This window comes from Thunnus maccoyii, chromosome 10 (assembly GCF_910596095.1).
Source record: "Thunnus maccoyii chromosome 10, fThuMac1.1, whole genome shotgun sequence".
Lineage (NCBI taxonomy): Eukaryota > Metazoa > Chordata > Actinopteri > Scombriformes > Scombridae > Thunnus > Thunnus maccoyii.
The window spans coordinates 30015282-30033941 of NC_056542.1; the positions used below are offsets into that span (position 1 = coordinate 30015282).

Here is an 18660-nt window from a genome sequence, read left to right on the forward strand (position 1 = left end):
TCATGGTAATTTTCCTTACTACCCAGTGACATGCAATGAGTGAAATATTTATTAAGAAGATTCATGTTTCCCTCTTGGATATGGTGCTAACATGAAACAATCTAGTTGTCACGGCCTAGTCTCTGGCTCCAGTTATGTCTTCCTCTGTCTGTCTCTTACTCACTTGTCTCCCTGTATTTTCTTGCCTCATTGAGACCAAAACTATAGTGGTGTGTTTGGGTGGTCCTAAACAAGTGTTGACTGAAGTAAAAACTATATTTACCACCTAGAAGTTTACTCTCAGGATGTCTAGGCTGGCTGGTTGGCATTTCTTACATCATGCAGTTTCTTTGTTATTGGTTCAATTCATATGATGTACTTATCAGTGACTCATGACTACCTAAAGGGAAATATCTAGTAAATAACACATAGTTACACAATATTTTCCAAATTTACAAGTTGATAAGGACCGCATGAATGCACCATCATGTAACTGAGCATGTGGCACAAAATGGATTGTAGGAAACCAAGGTTTTTACGGGATACACTGACACCAGTTGTTTCTTCCAAAGAGAAGACCAAATTTTAGCTGCATTGGTGGAGCCTTTGTTATGATATTATGACATATTCAGCTTTGAAATAAGGACTTGGAGGATGCAGGATGCAGTCCCTGATTTGGGTCACAGATAGTGAGTTGGTGGCGTAAAGCAAACACAAGCTTGGGGTCCTAATCCTGACCTTGTCTACTTTGACTTGAGGGAATTATACTCGCGAATATTAAACCTCAATACTGTCTTGAGGTGAAGGAACACTGTTGCTGACTTCCACACTGTAAGGGAGACATCACATCCCACATATGGTTCATTTAAGCCTGTATGTTGCACCACAATAACCACAGCACACTCACTTATCTTCTTAAATCTTTCCTGCACTGACAGAGTAATTGTTATTAGCATTTAACTATACACAAAGCCCCTGAAGACTTTCCTTTCAGATCTTAATGTCCCCCTTGTTACAGCTGTATGTGTTGCCTGTGTTTTTGTTTTGTTTTTCTCTTTCCTGTCTGTTGCTGCGCCCAGATCATCTACAATCAGTTGTAGTCATAGAAATTAAATGTTCTATGTTCCTGTGGCAGTGAGAAGCTTTTTGATTGTGGACTGCAGGTCTTGCCTCTCAGCCTGGGATTTTATGTTATTTAGTTTTTTCGTTGCATTTTGTTTGTTTATAGCATTTATTAGTGTTCTGGTTGCTTTGTATGTTTTTCATTAATAAATCCCATGGTTTGGGTGTTATAAAAGGTGTTTGTTAAAGGGTGGGTTGTTGTTCACCCCATAGGGCCGACTAAGGGTGGGGCGTAACACCCTCTTTTCAGAAATGTTTTTTTTCTTCTTGTACCTTCATTTGGATGTTTGAGCTTCCCTCTGCAGAATGATGTATGTGCAGAGTTTGACACTTGAAGGCTGTTTTCACATTCATCTGCTGAAACTGGTAATTTCTCTGTGCTCAGCTTAAAGGTGCAGTGTGTAGAATTCAGTGGCATCTAGCAAATGGACTCGGCAGAAATGGAATATAATATTCATAAGTATGTTTTAATTAGTGTATAATCACCTGAAAATAAGAATCACTGTTTTTTTGTAACCTTAGGATGAACACTTTATATCTATATAGGGAGTGAGTGCTTTTGGATTTTTCTCAAGTTTCGTGGCCACTGTAGGTTCTCCTACATGTTTGGAAGGGGGTACTCACTTGGTTGCAATCTGCAACCTCACCGCTAGGTGCCGCTAAATCTTACACACTGCACCTTTAAATATGAGTTTAAGGTGTGCACCAACAAGCATCATTTGTGACATCACAACTAACTTGGAAGCCAATGGTAGTCCAGTATGCAATTTACACAAGTGTGATGTGGAAACTTGATGCCTCCAGTGCACATACACTGAGAATGGACTTTACAGTGAAGTAGGAGACATCTTGCGTCCAGCAGTTTAACATCTGAAATGAAACATATTTTGCATCTTTATAGATTGTGGATTTTTCAATGAGGGAGAAGGAGGAGACGTCATTTTAAGAATTTCTAATCAGGTAATTTTGTGAGCTATTTTGTGGAAAACCCATATCAGACACAAATTATTATTCAAAGCAGTGTATCTTTATACATCTTCAAACATGTCTATGGGGATCTTTTAGTATTTCTATATATTCATTGATAAATAAGCAACAATCAAAATTACAAATTTAAAAAAACAACAACTTGGGTATTTAAAGTTAACACTCCAAAACTCAGCTAATCTGCCTCAATGCAGCTGTGGTTTGATCAGATTTGATTGACACTGAACAGCTCCATCACATTTGGATTCAAATGTTGCAAAACTCTGATGGGTGCAGGGAAATACATCATGTTTTTCAAACTAATCCACGCCCACTTGAAATCAGTGAGAAAAGAAAGGGAAAAATAAACAATAACAGAAATCTCTTGTATGACATAATCAAAACTGTATTAATTTCATCAATAAATAGTGTCTTCATGTAGGAGGGGCACATAAGGCCAAATCCACAAAATGATTGCGTGGCTTTTGCCACCGCTAAACCTGTGCAAATCAGACAAAATGGCAGCGTGTAATTCACAAAGCACCTGAAAAGGGTGACATGCACCGCAAACTGCGTTGCCTAGCGAATAGCATTATGGTGCGCCTTTCCATTTACATGTATGTAAATTAGGTAATATTCATATATTCGGCGCAAAATTGGCCCCTGTCTATGCAAATAAGCCCTGTTGCAAAAATAGTCTACAAATAGTCTACACGCCACAATTAGGGTAGAGTTACTAACGTCTTCAGATAGTTAGTATTAACTGTGCGCACACTCATTCTTCACTTTCTCTCTTTCTCTCTCTCTTCAAATCTTCAAGTTTGTGAGGCTTGAATGATATTGAATTGATACTGAATGATATGATATGATGTGAAATCCTCAGTCAGACATTGGGGGGGGGGATAAAGGATAAAGTGTGTATGGGGTGGTAGGCTTATCTTGGACTTTCAGCTACAAATAAAAATGTCCTGATAGCGCTGATGAAGCTCAGGATTCATCCATAAGGGCTTCTTTATTACAAATAATTACAGCATATAAACCTGGAATCTGTGTGTAACAGCTGAGCTGTGTAGATGTGTAGCAGAACACAGAACATTAAATACCGTCAGATCCTGCAGTAATGAAGTTACTGCTGCAGTGCCACGTGCGTAAATGCGAACAGCCTCTTTCTCAGTTTGGAGATGCACTTACAACAAAGCTGTGGGCAACAAACAGAACATCAGCACTGATGTGTCTGCAAATCCCGGATACATTCAGTGACACCTGAACCACATTATTGTAAGATTTGGACATTAATCAAAGACGTTTCAGACCTGCCTAATAGCTGTAGCCTATTTTAATGGACATTTCAATAGATTATGTTATACGTAAGTTGTAGATGTGAAATACTAGAAAAGTAAAAGAAGAAAAATACATGAAAGTTGGTTTGTGATTGTGGAGAGCTTTGTGTGTCTGCACCTCTGCTAATTAAAGACACAGTCTGAGGCTTTTGTGCTCTCTGCAGCTTTCATTATGGACCAATCTGTGTGCTAAATGTGGAGAAAAGCCTGAAACACTGGAAACTCTCATTCTAACAGATGCAAAACAAGGGCAAATTACACTCAGCTCGGGTGTAATGGGTGTGTTTTCGCCGGCATATCTTTAGTGCAAAATCTTTTGTGAATAGGACCTTAAAATGGGCAAGACTGCAGGTGCAAATGCTGCGCAAATCATGGTGCTATTAGTAGGCGCAATCCATTCTTTGTGGATTTGGCCCTAAGAAGCTGTTTGAGGAAATGAGTTTAAAATTACTTTATTAAGACAGCGTGACTGATAAGACCCAAAAAAGGAAGCCAACACGGGTATCTGAATCATTGTTTTCAAAAGTCTCTGTTTCCGCCTGTTCAGACTAAAACGCAATCCTGGAGTTTTCAAACCAAAACAGGGTCAGCAGAGTTTTCAAAAGTCTCGGTATTAAGGGTTTGAAAATGCCAGAATAGTGTGGACGCTAGGCTTAAACATAGTAAAAGTTATGCGTTTTGAAACTAGTGTGCATGTAGCTCACATTTTCCTCTGGGTCCTCATGGTTACAACAGCATTTAGAGAAACATGCAGGTCCTTATGCTTCCCTTGATTTGCCTGGTAATGACAAATTAAACATTAAATAAATGGTTCCTTAAGTGTCAGAGAAAGAGCACTGTTCTTGAGTCAGACCAAATGCCACTACACTCAGAACCATTGATTATGATTCACATTGCAATGGACATTGCCTAATGGAGAAAAGCAGTCCAGGTTACCAATAGATCTTTGTTGTTTGTGATTATGCTCGAAAGTATCTGAAAGTTTTCCAAACTGATCAATATTAAGATCGGATTTTTTTTCTTTTGTTTGCTGGTGGATGTGGTCATTTACAACCAGACAATAGAGTGGAATAAGGCAAGGCAAGGCAAGTTTATTTATATAGCACATTTCAACAATAAGGCAATTCAAAATGCTTTACATAGAGCATAAAAGGCATCAAGACAGAATATAAAAGCAACACAAGTAAAAAGACATTTAAATACAATTAAAAAGTGTTAAGTTTGGAAATAAAAAGAAGCTAAAAAAGATTAAGACAGATAAAAGAGGAGAATAAAAATTACAGTGCAATGTAAAATATTAACCCTCAAATTTGGTTTAATAAAAGGCAGCGGCAAACAGAAAAGTCTTCAGCTGTGATTTAAAAGAACTGAGAGGTGCAGCATACCTGCAGTTTTCTGGGAGTTTGTTCCAGATATGAGGAGCATAAAAACTGAACGCTGCTTCTCCATGTTTAGTTTTTACTCTAGGGACAGAAAGCAGACCTGTCCCAGACGACCCGAGAGGTCTAGATGGTTCATAATGTAGCAGCAGATCAGAAATGTATTTTGGCCCTAAACCACTCAGTGCTTTATAAACCAACGGCAGTATTTTAAAATCAATTCTTTGACAGACAGGAAGCCAGTGTAAAGATCTGAGAACTGAAGTTATATGATCCATTTTCTTGGTCTTAGTGAGGACTCGAGCAGCAGCATTCTGAATCAGTTGCAGCTGTCTGATCGATTTTTTAGGGAGACCTGTGAAGACAGCGTTAAAGTAGTCTAGTCTACTGAGGATAAATGCATGGACAAGTTTCTCCAAATCCTGCTGAGAGCTAAGTCCTTTAATTCTTGATATATTCTAGGTGATAGTAGGCTGACTTTGTAATTGTCTTAATGTGGCTGTTGAAATTCAGGTCTGAGTCCATGACTACACCAAGATTTCTGGCTTGGTCTGTGGTTTTTAACATTATCGATTGAGGCTGAGTGCTGACTTTTAATCGTTCTTCCTTGGCTCCAAAACAATTACTTCAGTTTTGTATTTGTTTAACTGAAGAAAATTCTGGCACATCCAATCGTTGATTACAAGCACTTACTCAGTGCTTGTATTGGACCATAGTCCCCTGGTAATATGGTCATGTAAATTTGTGTGTCATCTGCATAACTGTGGTAACATATTTTGTTGTTTTTCATAATCTGAGCTAGTGGGAGCATGTAGATGTTGAACAGAAGAGGCCCCAGAATGGAGCCTTGGGGAACTCCGCATGTCATTTTTGTCCACTCAGATGTGTAATTACCTATAGGCATAAAGTAGTCCCTGTCCTTTAAGTAGGATTCAAACCAGTTCAGAACTGTGCCAGAAAGTCCCACCCAGTTTTCCAGTCTGTCTAGTAATATGTTGTGGTCAACCGTGTCAAATGCTGCACTGAGATCCAGTAATACTAATAATGTAATTTTGCCACTGTCAGTGTTTAGGTGTATGTCATTGAAGACCTTAACAAGAGCAGTCTCAGTGCTGTGGTGGGTTCGAAAACCTGACTGGAAGACATCAAAATGATTGTTTAATGCCACAAAGTTGTTCAGCTGTTGAAAAACAGCTTTTTCAATAATTTTACTTAAAAATGGGAGGTTTGATATGGACCTATAGTTGCTCATTAATGAAGTGTCTAGATTGTTCTTTTTTAAGAGTGGCTTGATGACAGCAGTTTTCAGGGCCTGTGGGAGGACACCTGGGAGAAGAGATGTATTGACAATCTGTAGAAGATCTGAGGCCATGCAGTTTGAAACAATTTTGAAAAAGCCTGTGAGGGTTAAGGAATAAGGGCTCTATCTGGCTGAGTCCTGGAGGTGGTCAGTGCAAGAGTCAGTCTCAGTATACAGTAATCTGTGTGGGTGAGACACAAGACCACTGGAATACCAACTAAGGAGAGGTGAAGTATAGTATATTATAGTGTTTTACTATAAACATGGGCTTGAAATCAGGCCCATGACTTAACTGGTTTATCTGCTGGTTTTCATGCTTTATCCTGGGGGTATGGTTTATAATTAAAAGCCTCTTGTTTTTTAGAGACTCAGGAGTTCTCATTCTGGCTTTTTGTAATTAGAACAGTTCTGCTCGTGATTTGGAATCTGTGTAGTTTATCATTAGCTAACAACCTTAGGTAAAAAAATGCCTGATGGTTATCTTATACCAAATTATAGTGCGTGATGAGTAATGTTATGGCAATAATAAATTGCAGGTGTATTTGAGGGTGTGCAAAATTTCAATAAGTAACAGTCTGATAAACATTCACTGCTATTGTAATAGCGGTGCTGACTATATCATTTCTCCCACACAGCACTGAGATCAGCTTGTCATATTACTGTTATACAGTCATGGAGAGCGATCAGAATGTGCTGGTATTTGTGTTTTATCATGTGTATATAAATATTATATCATAACAGAAGTTGTCTGAGTGAGGGCATTCAAAACATGTGCTAATATGCTAATATTTCTTCATCCAAAACACATTAGGTTACACTATAACACACAGTCCCTTTTTCAGGGCATGGGCTTATTATTGTGTAACTAATAAGCTAATATTTCTAAATTATATTATCAATAAAATATATCATATTGCATAGTTCGGTGAAAAAAAAAAATTTATGATGATAAATCAGCTTACAAAGAAAAAAACATCTGGTTTGGTGATTGTGAAGAATAAAAATCATAAAAACTTAAATACCTGCATCATCATTTCACCAAAGAAACAGCAGCAACATAAGGTAACATAAGATGAGCTAATTGTAAGCTATTTAACAGCAAACATAAATTGGGCTGAAGATCGTCTTTTCAGTTTGATATACGTGTTGAATGTGGTCAAGTCAGGCCATATGACCTCCTCAAACATGTGGACCTGTGTTTCCAACTTTAAGAAATGTATGGTAGGCTATGTAACAATAGCAACCTAAAAGTCAAGAGACAAAACCAGAAATGGAAGAAACAAGAAAATCCCTTCCAAAACCTCTCAATTATATATGACATATTTCTACAATTACATGGTCCATGTAAACATTTGGCACTAATTCTATCTGCGTACATGATGTTGAGCTCTGCATCTTTGCTGCTACACCACTGCCTGCATTTGAACTCCTTCAACCACTCCATTTAGATGTACGTGGATTTTGAGTGTTGGACAGGTTGTGAGCTTAAGTCAGATTTGATTCATAGCATCACATGAGCAGAGCTCAAATGTGCGCTATTTTTGACATGAATGGTTAAAACCTCCAAGTGAGTGTCCTGACTGATCTGTATAAGCTTAACTTTCAGTGTTGATTACCTGACATTTCTGAACCCAACAAGAGCAACTGCATAACATAGCAGCATCTCTGGTTTCCCAAGATCCTACAGTATTTTGTGAGAACTGAATAAACCAGTGAACATAAGCACTATTGTGACTTCATTTATGGAGGGTTGATTTGCCCACTGGCTATGTTCCGATCCTGACAGCCCAATTAAAACTACAGCAAATGTCAGTGGCTGACCAATCACCCACATCCTCACCCAACAGGCACATCCAACCATGGATTACCATGGATAACCATGGACAACCATGTTTAACCCTATATTGCATACAGAGTACATATCAAAATATATTATTCAAAGTATTCAAAAATAATAATCTACATGCCAAGGACCTTCAGCATCACTTAATGTAACTAATTTTTGATAATGTTACACCTACACTTAACAATGCCTGACCCCTCAATTGGTGGAGCCATTTGGTTAGTTGGGCAGCCATTTGTCTTTAAGACAGCAATGAAGGCTTAAATGGCTCACAGCCTAGTTTAAAATTACATGCTCCACATTGAATGAAATCCTGATGTCATGCTCAGCTTCATGCAAAGATTAGCGGAAAGTTAAACGTAGAACGTTATGAGGGTCATGGGACTGACAAAGGTAGCCTAAAAACAGTGGCTTACTCTGTGGGTAAACACACTAAGACGTAAATCTCTCAACATCAAAAAAACATCATCCATTCACAAACAAGCTAACACAGTCAAGCAGTGGTTGAACCTATTCACATCGTCATGGATGCAACCATCACGCTGAGTCCACTTACAACAACTTACACTTACACCAATTTGAAAAGTATTAAAACAGTGCTTTTCATTGTTTTGGCTCTGAACACCAGCATATTGGATTTGAAAAAAGGAACAGTTAATCTGAGGTTTAAGTGTTGACTTTTAGCTTCATGGGTGTTTCTTCCATACTGGGTGAACAGTGTAAGACTTGTAGCCCTATATTTTTAAGGTGCTGGGAGACTGAATTTGTGATTGTCTTAATGTGTGTTAAACTTTAGGTCCATAAATGAACTAAGATTACTATCTTTTTTAACATTAGGGATTCAAGGTAAGCGTTGACTTTTAATCATTCTTCTTTGGCACACGAAAAAAATCTTTTCATCCTTTCTTTTCATTTTTATTCAACTGGACATCTAATAAATGACTTTTCATTGCACTTACTCAGTGATTGTATGGGACCATAGTCACTTGGTGATGGATCCCTGTGGAACTTCATGTCATTTTTATTGGCTCAGATTTGTAATTACTGAATGAAACAAGGTAGTCTCTATCATGCAAATAGGATCCAAACTAGTTTACTTTTTTAATAGCCCGCCAATTTGAGATCAACGCAGCAGGACAACGATCCAAAACATACAGACCATAGAGACTAAATAAAATGCTCTTTGAACATACTATATCTCAAGGCACTTTTGATGGCTATGTTCAAATTGGGATACATGCGAAGGACATTTACTTACATTATGTAATCCAATTTGCAACCATAAGGTCATCGTTTCATTTGGTTAATGTGTTTACTTGGAGGTTATTCTATAACCAGAACCTTAAAACCAGGTCACACTTGCCTTTTGAAAAAGCAAAATCCAACACCACATTCTACTCATTTAAATGTGTCTGTGTCTGTATAATAAATTTGTGCAGTGAAGTTGAATTCAACTTTGCTTTTACTTTGACAAACTTACAATTAGACTTGAAGCAAATTGTGGCAAAGACAGGGCCATTACTTAATCTTGCCCACAGAAATATCCATCCCAGATATAAACAATCTGTTTGAGTGCAAAGAGTTGTCATATGACACATTTTTAAACCATTGTTGAAAACATGTTTCTGCTTCTGACTGGTATCTCTCCACTATCTTAAGTTGGTTCATTCTTCTTCCACCCTGGGCCTCAGTGTTCAGTATTCTCTGTTCACTCTGTATTCTTCATGATCATGAGTCATCTTCTTCTGCCTGCCTCCTGCTCACTATCTTCTCTTGGGATCTAGCATTCAGTCATCCTTACTCTCTGCTTATTTCATGGATTGGCAACCAAGGTGACCACTCCTCTACACGGCCTAAAATGAATAGTTCAACATTTATCAATAGTTTAACATTTATTAATATGCATATTAATTTCCCTCTGAGAGGGAGATGAGATGATTGATACCGCACTTTGCATTAAACTAACAAAAAGACTATTGGTAGGCGTATTTCTGAAGTGTGGAGAAAGCCAGGCTGTTTCCCCCTCCTGTCTCCTGTCTGAGATTTACAATTTACAGCAGCGAAACATATGAAAATGTCATAGAATGTCTCAAATTACTCTTAGCAGCCAGAACCTCCTTTCTGCTATCTATCAATTTCATGCTCAGCATGATGCTTCACCTGAACTTTGGAGCTCAAGACAAAGAAGCAAAATGATTAGTGTCTGGAACATGTTAAGCATGCGGAAAAGTAGATTGTTATATTGCAGAAGTGATTTAAACATTACTACAGACATTTTGATAGATATTCCTTTCGGCAATAAAAGCTTGTATCATTGGAATCCAGTAGAATGAAAGTGAATTAAAGATTAACACAGCCAGCGTTTGTGAAGAAGCAAAGTGCAAATCTTTCATAACCACCTTTCAAACCTACATGTGGTCAGTTTTTTATGGTATCACTTTAATGTTACCTTTATGTTATGAATCTGCCATCATCTACAGTAATTATGAAATGCTGTCTTGACTTTGTTTTGCCATGTCTAAGACAGACAAGAATTTTCCATTAGTAGATGAGAGGCATTTCAAAGACAAAAGGAATGTAAGGAAAAAAGAAAGATAAGACAACATAAGAGTGAGCTTTTCATTACTTGTTAACTGCGACATAAGGCAGAGGTGCTAACATTTGCTTTGTTGCTGTGATACAAAATGCAAAGAGAAGATTAGGTTTAATGACTCACTAACTGAAAAGCCCGATAAAAAATGACAAACGTGTCTCCTTTACTATTAGATAGTGAAATTGCTTCACTGGTTCTTTGGAGTTTAATAGTTTAAAAAAATAAACAGATTTGTGGGAGGTCCAGCTGGAGATTGCACTCACATCTCCTGGATCTAAACACCACTCAGAACACTCAAATATGGTTAATATATCCTTGCACAGGAATCTCTTAAATATATAATGTAATGTAATATAATGTATGGAGTTGTTGGACACAGAGAAGTGTCCACACACACAGTCATAGTATTAAATAAACTCCCACTGAACAAAATTCCTGTCCGTTATGTCACCAGAGGCCTCGTAGCTAAAGCCTAATCCAATCCTTGGACTATACCCAGGTCCAGCCATGTCTCCTGCTAATATATTGTTTGTAATGCAATTTTATTGTGAAAGGAGTGTGTGGGTGCAGCCTTGCATGCAAGCTAGTGTTTCTTTCAATAGATTACAATACTGTTATCCAACAGACCTTTCTTGGAGTTTAGAGGATGTGAAAGGTTGCAGGCTCATTGATTCAAAGGGGGACACCCTACAATAGATAACGTTATTATGAGTGCGAATAGAAATAAAAAATATTGAGTCTGGTTAAATAAAATATCCCAGAAAATTCATGTTTCAGCAGTAAACAATATGGAATGAATCAGGTGTCTCCATAGTCAATGTAAGGGAAGCAATTATGAAGAAAACACTTAGTCGATCAAAGTGATTGAAGCAATGCTTGCTTTCATAACAGTTAATGTCAACCTTTGTCATCCCAAGTCTCAGCATCATACAAGCTCCCAGGAAACTCTTTTCTTGGTATTTATTGCCACAGTGTGACATTTGTGTATCTTCAAGGGACTTTTTGTTGAGAGAAATAAGAGCATGTATTCTGACTGAAGGCCAACCTCAGGCTGTGATCGCAATGCTTTTTAAAGATTTATAAGACATTTCAGAGCTTTGCTTTGGGGAAATCAGAGAGTGGAGGAAGTACATTCAAAAGACAATCAGAAGACTGAATCAGAAGACAGAGCACATTTTCATAATGTTTGTACGGGGTCAAACAAGTCATTCTGAGAACAATTTACTGGCAATTTACTCAGCACACATTTACTGCAGATCCTGACCGTCATGTTCACAACAAATACAGCTTGCACAAAGACTACTAACATTTCAGGAAATGAAGGGTAAAGAAGAGCGTAAAAAGACATAATTGATTGAGCTTTTGGAGGAACAAACAAAAAACACACACAGGCAAATAGGAGAAAAAACTTTTCCATGTCTCTCAAATTTTACTTCACTATACTCAGTTTAACAAAGTTACGGAACTGTGTACAATAAACACAGAACATATTTGAAATGACACAAAGAAAATGCGACTTACTGAAATTGAATTGTGTTTGTGCAGACTTGTAATTAACATAATTGCCTCTTTGTACAACCATTTAAAAACCTCCTGTGCTGCATGTTGGAGATAAAAAAAATAAGCAGCCTATCTGGTAGATGCAGGGGGTAAAAGAAAAGAATAACAATCAATCCAATTGCCTCGGAGAAATTACTTTAAATGGCCAGTTGGTTGGTTAATTAGCTCATAGCACAAAACACTGAAGAAAAAAAAACAGTTTCTCTTTTTATATACAGTGACTGTTTCAGCAGGCAATGATTGAGTATATTCATTTTGCAGGCGACTCAAGCTATGATCATTTGTAAATTACATCATCATTTAGACATGGCAAGTTCTCATTGTTCCACCATCCAACAGGTGAACAGGTCTGGCATATTGTGAGCATATAGTATAGTTTCACCACCTTGATGGGTTATTTCCTCTTAGCTTTTTCTGCTGATAATGCACAAGCTCATTGGGAAGTCACAGAAAAACAAATCAGCAAAGTAGCTGCCAACCAAAACATGAGGTAAATGCTGGTTATGTAAAGTCTTGTTCTAAGATAGAACTGTGGCTCTAAATTTTTTTTTAAAGAGGTCTGTTTAACACATCAAAGGAGCACTGCTCTGCCTGTGAAAGCAGTTGCATAATGTCCTCTGTGCTCTGGAGTTGCTTTGTCGAGTCTGAGAAAATAACCTGAGTGATGTCATAGAGATTACAGTTATCCCTGCTTGAGCTTGAAGACTACAAATTTATAGGGGAAGCCTGCGAGTGATGGGAGGGTTGAATGACAAGATGAGATTGAATTGCATTACGGGAATTGTAGGATCCTAGGTATATTTGAACTAAAAGTTATAATATCTCAGCATCTGCTGCATCAATTTTAACTGTTCTTTTTTTCTTTTTTGATCTGATTCTTGTGAGTCCCCAAACTTATGATAATAAGTCAGTCGAGTACTCTTCTAAGAAGAACCTTTATTTTTTGTAGACAGTCAGGTCTGTAATTACATTGAGATCATATTAAGTTTTAATCTTAAAAATGGTATGTGGCAGACCAGGTACACACAAAATTCACACAAAATGTTTTCAAGGTAAGCAAGCAGTTTATTTAGAAAGCAATAGTATTTTCCTTTTTTTTGTAGATTTAACCTCACATAAGAGTGCAGTGTTGTATTTTTATATCACCATAGGTCTGTTCTTCAAGAATAATTGAGGTTTAGTGTCTTGACTGTGAACAATAGAAGGAATGCAACTTCATCTTGAACTTAATCCCCTCTGCTACATGTAAGCACATTGGGGAGCATGTCAACAATTGTGCACACAGCATCACTCATGGTATAACCAGATTTACTTTTAATACCCATATAGGAAATATAGAACTGTAGAAACAATGGAAATATTGTAGAACACAATGTGAAACATAGTAAACACAGTAACAATGCAGGTACACACATAAAATGAGACTTACATCCCTGAATGCTGGGAGGTGTCCCTACATGCACACCTGGGGATGCTACAATATGAAATCATGGAAGCAATTTATTTTAGGTTGACTCCAATAAGAATGTTTAAAGACCCCCCTCCAGACATTTTTAAAGATATACAAAAAATACTGAATAGTAATATGTTTTTTCCACAAAAAAGTTCAATTAACAAGTTGAAATGACATCTACTCCCTCTCCTTCATTGAAAAATTCAGAATCTATGAATATGCAAATATTCATTTCAAAAACTGAACTGCTGGGAGCAAGATGTGTCCTACTTCACCGTAAAGTCTATTCTCGGTGTTTGTGCACTGCAGGCTTCAAGTTTCCACATCACACTTGTATAAGTTGCATACTTGCAGGTACACGCCTTAAACTTAGAATTAAGGTGAGCACAGAGACACTTTCCACTTTCAGCAGGTGAATGTGAAAACAACCTTCTAGTGTCTGCACATCATACTGTACATCATTCTACACAGTGACGCTCAAACACACAACTGAAGGAACAAGAAGAAAAAACAATTTTGGAGTGGAGGGGGACTTTAATATTTGTCCTCCAACTTAATCCAAATTTCAAAAAAAAAAAATCAAACTCAAAAATAAAAAATGTTACATCACTAGTATAAGTAAATACCTTTACACTGCTGTTTATAATGTTAAATGTCTATTGTAAGTTACACTTAAACTAAAAGCCTTATTTGACAAAATCAAAACCAAATCAGCCTTTCTTATCAATGATAATGCTGCAAAAATATTTTGAATATTTTTCTGCTCAATTCCCACTTGAGCAAATGTATTTGTTTGAGTTTAACCCAACATACACAAGAAAATCCACTGGACATTGCATGAAAATATTTGTTCCTCCTGTTGCTTCATTTCAATTATTCTATACTGCAGGTTGGAAGGCTGCACTAAGAGCCAAACTCTTTTAAGATGGAGCTCCTCACAGATAGAATCTCTTCAACATGGAGGAAGCTCTGCACTTCTGGCTGCTGCTTCCTTCAACCCACTGAGAGGTAGATGGCTAAAAATTGCTGGTAGAAGCTGCATGTCGTGTCCACACTGTCAGAATCTGAAGGGGGAGTTCCTCTCCCTCCCTCCCTCTCTGCCTCACTCTCTCTCTCTCTCTCTCTTTTTCTCTCCCTGTCTCACACACAGCTTAGCATCTCCACTCTCACGATGCGTAAATCCACTGGTCTAATGCTCCGCAGAGGCACCATCCAGTCCATCTGAGCCACTTGTGGGAAGGATTTGAGTCACAGCTCTTGCGAGAGGTGAGTCATTCTTCATTTCTGTCTCTCGACTGATGATGGATTGTTACCATCAACTCAAAAGACAGCTTTACATTTTTTTACATTCATATTTGATTGAATCCAAAATGGGAAAATCACTCACAGAACAGCTGAGATGACACAGGGTGACATTCTTATAGGGAATGTCTGGGATTTCATAACAACATCATCATACTTGATTGTTTTTTTTCTTCTTCTTCTGAGGTGTCGCTACTGTATATTTGTATGAAACTTCATGTTTGTCTGTGGTACTAAATATAGATTCTGCAATGAATTTACAGGGTTATATAATAGAACATGTAGCAGCAGCATCATGTTTTTAAGTTGTTTGTGATATTTGCATAGCATTTTCTACTTTTTGTCTGTTGACCACAATAATATGCAAGATCAACTACCAAAGCTCCATATAAGCCTATACATTTTATTTATCTAAATAATATTATAAACTTATAAAATTCAAAATCATCCTTTAGGGGATAAACTAAACCTTATGGGATACCACTTGTCATAAACTCACGATCATAACCATCACTGGGGATAGTTCACATTAAATCAGTTTAAATAACTCAGAGCTTTGCATCACGGCAGCATGAATATTCAAAATGAACAACTGCCAGAATATTTATCCCAATACATCATGATCCAAGCCACTTTCAATCCAAGCTGCGACTGATATCACAGCATAGATAGAGCCTCGATCAGATAGAAGCTCCTGCTGAGCTGCTCTGCCACTTCCTATGGAAACACAAACACACGGAGTTCCAGCTGCTGCACAGTCTCATGGCATCCTGCCAGATGTGCATTTGCTTTAGCTGAAGTTGCCCTGGATCATTAAGAATAACGCGTCACTCATTCAATGCATGGCCAAGAAATACTGCAAGTTAGCTGTATTTCAGCACAGGGCTGCCTGTTCACTGGCGGTAGTTAAAAGCATATTTTATGTCAGCACACAGTATCACAATGTGTGGCCCAAAAATCGAGCAAATGAGCAACAACTGGTTCATTAGCATTAGAAAAAGATGCTCTGCTTGTTCAGTCTATTTATCACTATAGTAACTCTCCGGAGAAAGTAGCATTTTCTCAAGATTAGTCACCACAGTGGCACAGCAGCTACAGTGATCTCCACACAATTTTAGACGAGGAGATACCTTTTTACTGACTGACCTGATTTTGGCTCCTTACAAACACATCTGCTGGGAGAACAAAACCTTGCCTCCATAAAGAAGCCTATTTCAGCTCCATTATTTAGTTTGCATTACAGTTCACGTCATGTCTTCTGTACGCTTCTCTCAGACATCTGCAGAGGACTAGACATGTGGTTAAGACACTTTATTAATGCTCATGTAAATAGGCTCTCCACTGGCTCTGAACAGAACATAATTGGAAAACAGCTGCACTGTATTACATGTTTATATTACATATTTCTCAGTGGGGGTTTCCAGTAGTGGTGGGCGATATGATGATGTACATCATGAATCAGTATAGATTTTTCAACAGTGTAAAGTTCACAATGCGGTAACCATCCCTTTAATATCTCTGGGTGTATTACATCATCGTGATCAGTAGTGTAAATCAGTGAGCAGGACTGCTTTATGGCAATATGGGATTTTATATGATTTTTGCATCAGTAAAATGAAGTACCTTGATTAAGGAACTTGATTTGTCAAGTATTTCATTCACCATATCATTAAAAAACAAATACACTACCATCTGGTCATCTATAAACACATACTCTGTAGCGGTTTGAACAATGGATCTTTATTTGTTGAATTTCAATTTCAATACTACAGAATCTGAATCTGAATAGTATCAGGACACTCTATGAAATTACATTTTTCTTATATAATATCTCCATGTCTTAAAACAGCACTATCTCCAGCAGCCTGTGTAAGAATTTCAGTTTACCACCCATGTAAAAAAGAAAGATTGTGATCATGTTCATATATATTTCTACGTAAATAGATAGAAGATTGAATATAGAGTATGAAATATTTCAGTTTTACACTGAGGATTTTCTGCCTAAATTATCACAGCCATAGTACAAATCATAATATCACAGGTTGGTATAATGACTTACCAGTGGAATATTGTCAGCTGTCTTGCTACCCAATTTAAATATTCCTCCAACTGAATCTATTGGTGGCAACCACCACTAGTTGATTAGCATTAGACTTACTGCGGCTATCAGTCATGAAAAGCTTGATCATGACTTGAATGGATAATGCTGATATTTGGTGACTTCTGGAAGAAAAAGAAGAAAATCACTGTGTTTGTGATAGTGTAGCCATGGCAACCTTTGAGGAAATCCTTATGATGGTCTTGTTTTGCTGTCGTCCGTGTCATTGTCATTGGAGTCAGTCACATCATGGAATCAGCTGCAGACTGAGATCTGTTGTTATGCTCACTGCTCAGTTAGTTGTGGTGGATCAGCCTCAACTGGTGTGTCCACGCAGATCAGAGAGGAGACTGAGAAGCAGCAGCTCTCTGATTGTGAGCCTTCAAATCCTGACGCACGAAAGGCATTCAGCATGACTGTCCTATTTAGTTTGTGTATCTTGAATGATGCCACAGATAAATGAATGTGGTATGAGGCACCAATACTCACAAAATGTAGTAAAAGGTAAGCAGACTAATAGCCTAAAATAGTTAACTGAAACCATTTTTGAATAAGTAAAATGGAGTGTAAAATGAAATATAAAGCTGTGTGCTTTTCCTTTGATGGTCAATCAATTGGATTTAAAAAAAATAAATAAAAGCTTTCCATTTTTTTCCTTTATCACTAATCAAATGACAAAATAAAGAGATCCCCTTCAAATGTGCTTTCAATGTAAGTGATGGAGGCCAAAATCCACAGTGTGTCCACACAGTTGTCACAGTTTTCTGCAAAAATGCATTTAAAAGTTGATGTGAAGCTTATGTGAGGCTTCAGCAGTCTGAGTTAGTCATATCAAGTGGATATCTGCCACATTTACGGTCCATTTAGAATCAAATTCCCTCTTTGTGTTTCCTCGGACAGTGCTTCCCTGTTGAGCTGCGGTGGAAGTATAGTAAGAAAAATAGAGACTTTGGCACTAAAAAGACTGTAATGTTGAAAGATATCTACTTGATTTGACTCATTTGGCCAAATGAAGCTTCATATTAGCTTCAGATAAACTTTTAAATACATTTTTGCAAAGAAGGAGGACTGTGGATTTTGTCCCCCATCACTTACATTGTAAGTGCATTATGAAGGGATCTTTAATGGTCAGTATGAACAGGAGGAATGATTACAGCAAGAAAAACCTATTTCAATGCTCATTTGGACTCCTGACTGTTGTTTCAAGACAGACTTGAAAAATTTTGAACCTGTCCTTTAACTCCTGTACCAGTAGCTAAAGCATTGTAGCTGGCATGCTAATTAAGTTAGCCAGCTAAGCCTACTTCTAAGTTCACAGACACCATCCATCTATCTAGATGTCTTTTGTATTCATCAAGGGCCACAGTGGAAATAAGTCTTAGACTTGAATGTGACATTCTTGACATTAGCAAGTATTATTAGTGAGCTAACCTTCCTGGCTTTAGCTTGCTGACTAAATTGCTTCAGATACTGTTACAAGAGTTTATACATTGATGGTCCAGGAATACGCAGTACAGATGATACACATTTCATGCATTTGCTGCTGTTGCAATTAGCTTCAGTAACTAGCTGAAAAGGCTAGTCCTCAGTGTGTTTGGGTATCAGTGTTTTCAGTTTGGTTAGCTAGCCTCTTTATTGCTATTAAACACACAAACACAAACACCCTGGATCAATCCCTGTCTAATACAACATTAGGAAAAATTGGAAATATGCTGGGAAACAGAA

General features: G+C 37.6%; 1 protein-coding gene across 3 annotated transcripts in view; it reads left to right on the forward strand.

The window, feature by feature from the left end:
* Positions 1 to 18660, forward strand: part of mc5ra (melanocortin 5a receptor) — a 41482-nt gene that overhangs the window by 10698 nt on the left and 12124 nt on the right. For 2 of the 3 annotated variants that reach the window (XM_042425141.1, XM_042425145.1), the window contains exons 1-2: positions 14076 to 14543; positions 14686 to 14801. The gene's annotated coding sequence lies outside the window, so the exon portion shown is untranslated. Of the gene's footprint in view, positions 1 to 14075; positions 14544 to 14685; positions 14802 to 18660 lie in introns of those variants that run through there. The other variant, XM_042425142.1, reaches the window with a different exon arrangement.